Raw genomic sequence first — 8,147 nt, forward strand, 5'->3', positions numbered from 1 at the left:
AGATTTAATATCAATTCTTTGACTTTATTAATGATCCTATACAAAGTTGCTCCTTACCCCATCATTTTGCACTCCTCAATTCTCTCTAATGTTTAACGTTCATATAGTCATATTGTCATCTGAAGTCCTGTAACTTATTTACTTGTTGATTACCTACCTTTTAGCACTAGAGTGATAACTCTACAGAAACAGGGAGTTTAATCAGTTTTTTTTCACAGCCCTATCTCCAGAGTTTAAGGTGGTCTGTGGGACATAGTATGAGTCTAATAGATACTTGCTGAGTGACTTAATTAACTGTGCCCACTGTGCTTTCTACTCAACTCGGAGTATTTATTGTATATGCACTCTGCGTATGGCACTGTGGTATGGAAGAAAGAGATAAGACACCATGCCTCTCTTAATTAATGTTAAATGTGGTAGAATGGCCTGTGTCCATAAACACCACCCTTAACCACAAAACAACAATGGATTGCTACTGAGTGCCCACGATATGCCAGGCACTTTGCTAAGTGTCTATAGACTTTATCTCATTGAATCCTATCAATGGCATAGGTATGAATAATCTCACTTTAAAGATGAGAGAACTGAAATCTAGAGGGGTAGTAAATACTCTAAATCACACGAATTGTAAATGACAGAGCCTAAAATTGAACTTAAGTCAGCCTGAGTCTAAATCTGTACTTGTGACTTCTTTACAACACATGTGTTTTCAAACACCTTATTTTGCTTTTTGGGATGCTTGTTTTAATTTTAAAGAGAGGTAGACTAGGGAAAGAGAACTTTATTTTCTATTGTAAGGCAAGGAACTTTGTTAGCGAAATGATAAAGTCTCTTCCAAATGTTGAATCATTGCTTTTGACTTTATTTCTGAGAGCTCTCTCCCACTCCTGATCTTTTAGGAAAGAATAATGAGGAACAGAGAGGCAGGAGGTAGAGATAGTCTGATAAAATTTAGAGTCCAGTCTAAAAATGTGCTTCTTTCCCACAACCTGAAAAGATTCTTCTCCCCTTGTCTCACTTTTTGTCTTTTTACCAATCAGAAATTTATTCTTATTACTAACAGTCCACATTGGAGACTAGCTCCAGAATGGCTACCAGTCACTTATACCTCAGAGTCTGTTAGTTTAATAGTTAGAATGTTCACATCTATTTGATGTCTGTTAATTAGAGAAGGTAGGCGATGTGATAAAAGAGTTTTAGAGACCTGCATTGGAAAGGCAATTGATATTTTAGGCTGTTAAAATATCAATTTTGGGACAATTGGGACTGTAGGAAGGTACTGGTTGGTTGGGGTTCAGAAATGGTGGGTGACATATAGTGGGATAGAAGTGTAGGATAAATGGTTTTCTAGTCTTAAAGGACCAAAGGTGACTGAATCTGGTCCTGGTGGTGGTTTCTTGACATGTTGTTTGCACATCTGACAAGCAATAATATCTTCTATCTCTGTGTGCTAGTATTAAAATCTCTATTTTCATTTTCCTTTTGACCCATTTTGATTGCACTACTAGACAATTGATTATTGGCTAGCGAGGGAGAACCTTAGAATCTTTTAGGGAGATGAAGTAGCAGAGCTTGCCTGTCATTTCAAAAATTTCTACCTAGTTATTTGACATCCTTGGAATTTCCCTGATTGGCCTTGTGAAGTCATTCACCCCTGGCCAGTTACTCCTCAGGGTGAGACAAGAAGTAGAAGAAACAAGAGAGGCTACACGTAAGCATTAAACGTACAATGTGACTATTCTGTATAATATTCTTGCCTTGGTTCTTTGTCCGTGGTTCTAGAATGAGCTTCGAGTGGGGGTGGGGATGAGAGTTAATCTGCTTTCTTTTTACAGGAGAAGGAGAAGAAACTCCTAGCTTTCACCAAATTTTTGTAGGAAACAGATCTACTTTACCCTACTGGAAACTATCAACTTTAAACAAACAAACTCTAGGAAGCCTCTCTGTAATGGCAGAATAAATCTACTCTTACATTTATCTTGAAATAACAAGGAGATGAAATACAAAGCAAAAACCTTGCGCTCACTAACATAAATCAGCCCCGTTGTTGCGATAAGCACATATGGTACGGTAAGGTTGCCCACTGCTCTGAGACCTGCTAATGGAAGACCATATGTGCTTCTGCAAGATCAAAACACAGCGGGCCTGGTTTAAGACTCCATGGTGGCCCCGGCTCCGAACTTACTTGCACTTATCGGTTTGTGTTTCTGCTTTAGCACCACTCTTACCACCACAGTCTCTCACTTTCCTTCACTTTTTCTTTCCCATCTTTCAGGAGTTGAGAGGGCCGATTAATTTAAAAACTTGTGTTTGGACTTTGTAGAGTTCTTTTAGTAGGCAGTGGCCATGAGAGAGACACGAGTGCCAGGAATGGGAGAGATTATTGATGGTGCCTGTAGGATAGAGCAGTCTCTTTCTGCTTGAAGATTTGCCTCCCTCCTCCCCCAGATTTATTGAGAAATAATCGGCAAATAAAAGTCGTATATATTTAAGGTGTATAACATCATAATTGGATATGCATTTACATTGTAAAATAATTACCACAATTGAGCTAATTAACATATCTGTCACCTTACCTAGTTACCTTTTTTTGTGGTGTGAACCACACTCTCTTAGCAAATTTCAAATATACAATACAATATTATTAACTACGGTCACCATGCTGTACATTAGATTCTCAGAAAAAGGGTTACATTTTAGAATATACTAATTATAAGGGGTTACATAGACTTAGATTTAAGCAAGGATAAAAAGAGGTTTTATTTGGCTTTCTCTCTCCCTGCCTTTTTAAAGGATTTTGAAAAAAGTGGGAGGGCCCAGTATTTAAGTTCATAAATAAATTTAAAGTAAATGAATGAATGAATGAACGAAGCAGGCTACATAGCTTCTTGTATTATCGTGGATATGAGCACAAATGAAAACCAAAGAAGTTATTAATAGGACCAGCTGCACAGCACATCTTTTTTCTTGGGAGCTCAAAGAACCCCTTGAGCATAAATGCATTTATCTTTGGAATGTCCCTTTGAGAGTGGTGTCTGGTTAACATATTACCCTCTGATTTGTCATGGCCCATGCTTAGTTTCTTTCCCTGTTCACAGGAGATCCTAGATAGGTCTGAACAAGTCCATGATGAATGCCAGACCTCGTGTGAAACAAAGATTTTAATGGGGGAGAAACAAAAAACCACACACAGTTGTTACTGAAATAAAACTTGGTTATTATCTTTTGAGTAAAAAATAATACACTATTTGTTGTATTAATGAAGACCTAATTCAGTTATGTTATTTTCTGAGTCCTTGCCCATAATATCCCCACTAAACCAGGATCTTTGCCAGGACCTCTCTATGCAGACCATGTGGCGCCTCTTTGTTGGACTGAGTGACAAAGGTTTTATTATAAAGGCCTATATAATGACATATATATATATATATTTTCTTGCTCATTAATCCTATGCCATTTCAGTGCTATGGAATCCTATTGTTTCAAAGTCAACACTCACCCTTTAATCCAAGTTGGGTTAAAAGTGGCAACTGCCCTGTATATTGTGTGTTATGTTTAGAAAAATTTTCAGTGGACACCTCCCAACTCCAAAATGGAATTTGGCTTTGTCTATAGCAATCTGACATGGTGAAATGAATGGCAAATGTTTAACTGTGTTAGGAGTCAAGAGGTGGCATTGTTCAAGGCAGTAGTTCCTAAACCCCGGTAGTCATCGAAATGAACAGAGGGGAGATTAACGTCACTAGGCTCCCACATCCAAGGACTTTGATTCAAGAAGTCTGGGATGGGGTCCAAGCATCTATTTAAAAAGTTTCTTAGGTCATTCTGATGGTCAGTGGGGTTGGGAAACACTAGCTGTGAAACCCTTGTCTTGAGTTTCAGTTCGGGTTTTGCCATATGTTCATTCAACCAGCCAAACATCTAATCAACTGCTGTTACATGCCGGGCACTGGGCTGAGTGCAGGGGAGCAGAGATTAACAAGACATCCTGGCCAAACTATTTAATGGCCTTGGGTTCCATTTCTTCATATTTGAATAGGAGTTAGATGAGATTTCAGGTCTTGCCCAGTTCTCACAGTCCATGATATTTAAGAAACTGAGCCCCTGAATTCCTAAAGTGCCTTTCAACTTCTTTTTGGTTCTTATTGCCAAGCCGATATTCTCTCATTCTAGTTTCCTACCTTACCTTAGATCTCTGCCTCCAAGCATGTCTTCACCGCTTGATGTTAGCCTGATTGAAATGTTAAAAGATTTCCCCTCAACTTCAGAGGCTATCTGGCTGAGAAGTTAACTAAGGCTTTATTAGAGCTACTCATTTTTCTATTAATTATGGTAGCATTATTGACAGTTTAAAAAAGACAACTTCTCATTTGTTACATGGAAGGCTCTTGCACTTTTCCTGATCTATTCCCATTAAAGATCCAATGGAGCAAGGTGTAAATCTCCAAAGACAGATTCATATGAGGCAAATCTGGACCTCTCAAAGCAATAGGGTTGAACTGCTGGTGAGGGCACATTTTTTCAACTTTCTGCTGGGATGGTTTTGGGGTAGGGTGAAGGAGGAGGTGGGGTGGTCAGAGACCCACTTTAGTGCAGTCTGACTTTAGTGCAGAGTATAACCTAAAACAACATGCCACCTCAAAGTTAATACATTTTCATAAATGGCTCTATGTAAATTTGGAACTTTCTAAATGGATGGAGAGATGGAGAGAGTATAGAATTTAAACTACAGAGTTTTCTGTAGAATCTTTCTATAATCCAGGAAAGTTACTGTTTGGTTGATGACAGTAGAGCTGATGCCACTTCTATGATCGAGGAGATCGTCCCTCAACCTCAAGGGTCTCAATAGTTCCACTCCTCATCAGAGTGAACCATAAAGGTGGCTGTATCCAGTGACAACTAGAATCTTATTGTCCTTCCCCGGGGAAGGACAGGGGGAGGTCAAGAACTCATTCTCTGAGTTTTCATGCTTGGCCTACTCTGATGCTTCCGAAAGCCAGGATTTAATGTAAGTCAATGAGGCAGATGGTAGAAGGTCTGGTCTAAAGGGCATCGCTGTTATTCAACCCCAGCGAATTGGCTTTTTGGGAATGTAAACCCAGTGTTGCCAGATCTTATGAATTTTTTTCAAAAGCAAGCAGCTGGAAATCCAGATTTTTATGATGGCAGACAATTCAAATTACATTCCAACCACTTTTGAGAGTACATTGCTGGCCAGTCCTATAGTAGCCTTCTTTTCTGTTTGTTATGTGAATGAATCTTGCAAGCCTTTTGCAGACTGGAAGTAAGTAGAGGGTACACACAATCTCCACAAAAGGTTCACTATATTCTTTCATGTTCATTGTGATAGAAACCAAATGATAGATGCTTGAGGTTGAAAAGTAGGGCATGACATCTGGTCTAGCTAATCATTCCTAGGTACCGAGTGGAAACTTGGGATCTGAGTGAAAACTTGGGATCTGAGTGAGGATTGGCCGGGCTGCTGCTTATATGGCCTTTCCACTGAATGACACAGCATTTTCTGCTCCTTGGAGCTTAATGGAAGAAGAGCTGCATAGCCATCTGTGATGGTTTTGTATTAGGCCATCTCTACATGGAGGTTCTTTCAGGTGATGGTGGGTGTTCTATCATGGGCACACTTCCTCTTTTTCACATCCCTTGCCCCCTAACCTCAGGGCTAGGTTCTTTTAATTCTTTCCCTTCCCCTTAAATTTACAACCTCCCTACTGTGCCCAAGCTGTGGCTTTATCCAGATTCCTCCATCTTTGACCACAAAATAGGACGTCAGTCACAGCTGTTCTATTTCCTCTACCTATTTTCACTTTTGGGTAGGGGTATGAGACTTAGAATCCCAAGAGTGAGGGAGAGGAAGAAAGAAGTCAGGGTGGCCTTTGGGTCACTAGGTGGTGATTTAAAAACAATTTTTTTTTCTTTTTGGTTTCTATGGAGATGTGAAAACTTCTTTAGAGCTCTCTACCGTAAGATTTAATACCCTGCCACTAAGTCAACATATGAGACACATTTCCTGCAACTGCATGACTTTTAGCTCTTACTTTGTTAAAAGAGCTTCTATATCTTTCATGATCTCAAGCTACATTACAAAATCGACTGGGCACCATGTCCATGTTTGTATCAATCAGGGTCCTGGAAAAATCAAATGTCATGCCATAATGGATAATTTGTAGTGAATTTGATAAAGGGATTATTTACCTATGTGTAGAGCAAAATTCCGGGCAATTGTGATGTATGCTGGGGTTAGAAACAGTGGGGTGCTTGTGGGGGTTTGTAACTACTGCCCTCAGTGGAGATGGGAACTGCTGGAAATGGGGCAGGTTTTACGGAAGTGGCTGATGACAGGAGGCAATCAGCCTGCAGAGGGAAAGCCAGAGGGATAAATATTCTGACCTCATTCTCCTGTCTCCTGTATGCTGTCTGGCCTTTTCCTCATCCAAATCCAACTGGAAGCCTGTCAATGTAGACCATCCCGGTCACAGGATGGAGAGGGTGGAGAGTGAGTCTGGAGAGGCAAGTGGAAGCTAGGTAGCACAACATTTAAAAAGATCAAGGACTTTCAGATATAGTTATGAGAGGCCAGGCAAGTGTAGTTCTTAGCATTTCTATATCGGAATGTTCAAACTAAAACTGTCTCAGCAGAAATATTTGAATAAACACAATTAAAGGAATGAAGTACATTGCAAAAGATCAACTGCATAGTTGTTCATAAAATTCAACAAATATTTATTGAAACCTTACTATGTCCCTTGTGTTGTGGTCATCTTATCTGTGAACCATATTGATGTTACTGTAATAGAGGGCAAGATTAAATGATATTTGTATTGGGCTCAGCTTGTTTGGATAAGAGATTGTAAACTTGTTTGGATAAGAGATTGTCCATCTGCCCTTCATGCGTTTGTGTAGAGCGATTCTTTCATACTAACCAAACTTCGTACTGTTACATTCTGTAGGACAATGGATTCCAGAAGCAGACAAAGTAATCTTTTTAACAATTCAGTTATTGTTGTGCAATTTTTTTTAAATTTATTTTTTTTACTCCTATAGCACCTAGTCTTCCTAGGCGGTCTCCCATCCAAGTACTAACCAGGCCTGACTCTGTTTAGCTTCCGAGATCAAACAAGATCGGGCATGTTCAGGGTGGCATGGCTGTAGACTGTTGTGCAATTTTTTATTTGTGGAACAAACAACATTAAAATTGCGGCTACGGTTTCCTTCTTATAAAATGGAGATTAGATGAGATAATGTATATACTGACCCTTTGTAAGGCTTTAATAAAAGTGAACTGATTTTGAAATAAAAGAGAAAAACCACCAATCTTTCTACCTTTAAAATTCAATCTGTTTTCATATTCCCTTTTAAACCCCATCCTTATGTATATAGAATTCCTACTTGTTAGTAGGATTTGATTTGCAAGTGAAAGAACCCTAACCTGCAAGTGGGATTAGGTATGACACCATTAGAGGAGGGTTTCCATTTCTTTCTCTCAGGAGGTCTGTTCTTCTCCAGAAAGTTCCATCCCCAGGCAGGCTTTCTTCAGGGGGTAAAATAGCTGCTCTCGTTTTAGCCTTCACACCTACTTACTGGATAACTTAGTTTGAGATGCCATCACAAAATACCACAGGCTGGGTGGCTTAAATGATGAGATTTTTTTTTCTCACAGTTCTAGGAACTGCAAGTCCAAGATCAGTGTAACAGCAGGGTTGGTATCTGGGGAAGGCTCACTCCTTGGGTTGCAGACAACTGCCTTCTTGCTGTGTCTTCACATGGCCTTTCCTTGCCGTCTGTAGGTGGAGAGAGAGAGGAAGCAAGCTCTCTTGTGTCTGTTTTCATAAGGGCACTAATCCCATCATGAGAGCCCCACCTTCATGGCCTCATATAAACCAAATTACCTCATGAAGGCCCTGTCTTCAAACAATACCACACTGGATGTCAGGGCTTCAACATATCAGTTGGGGAGGGAGGAACAGTTCATTCAGTTCATAGCACTGGACTTTCCAGACACAGAGAAATCTTCTCTCCAAACTATTAAACAAAAGCTTTGTTTCCACTTTGATTGTACTAAACTAAACCTAAGTCACTGTAGCCAGGGAATGCCACAAACTGATTAGCTGAGTGTTTGCCCATAACTAACA

General features: G+C 39.7%; 1 pseudogene; it reads right to left on the reverse strand.

Annotated features, from left to right (window-relative positions):
• Positions 1-7,050: 7,050 nt before the first annotated feature.
• Positions 7,051-7,169, reverse strand: LOC111729656 (annotated as a pseudogene).
• Between the last annotated feature and the right edge of the window lie 978 nt (positions 7,170-8,147).

Source organism: Pteropus vampyrus, unplaced genomic scaffold (assembly GCF_000151845.1).
Source record: "Pteropus vampyrus isolate Shadow unplaced genomic scaffold, Pvam_2.0 Scaffold273, whole genome shotgun sequence".
Classification (NCBI taxonomy): Eukaryota; Metazoa; Chordata; class Mammalia; order Chiroptera; family Pteropodidae; genus Pteropus; species Pteropus vampyrus.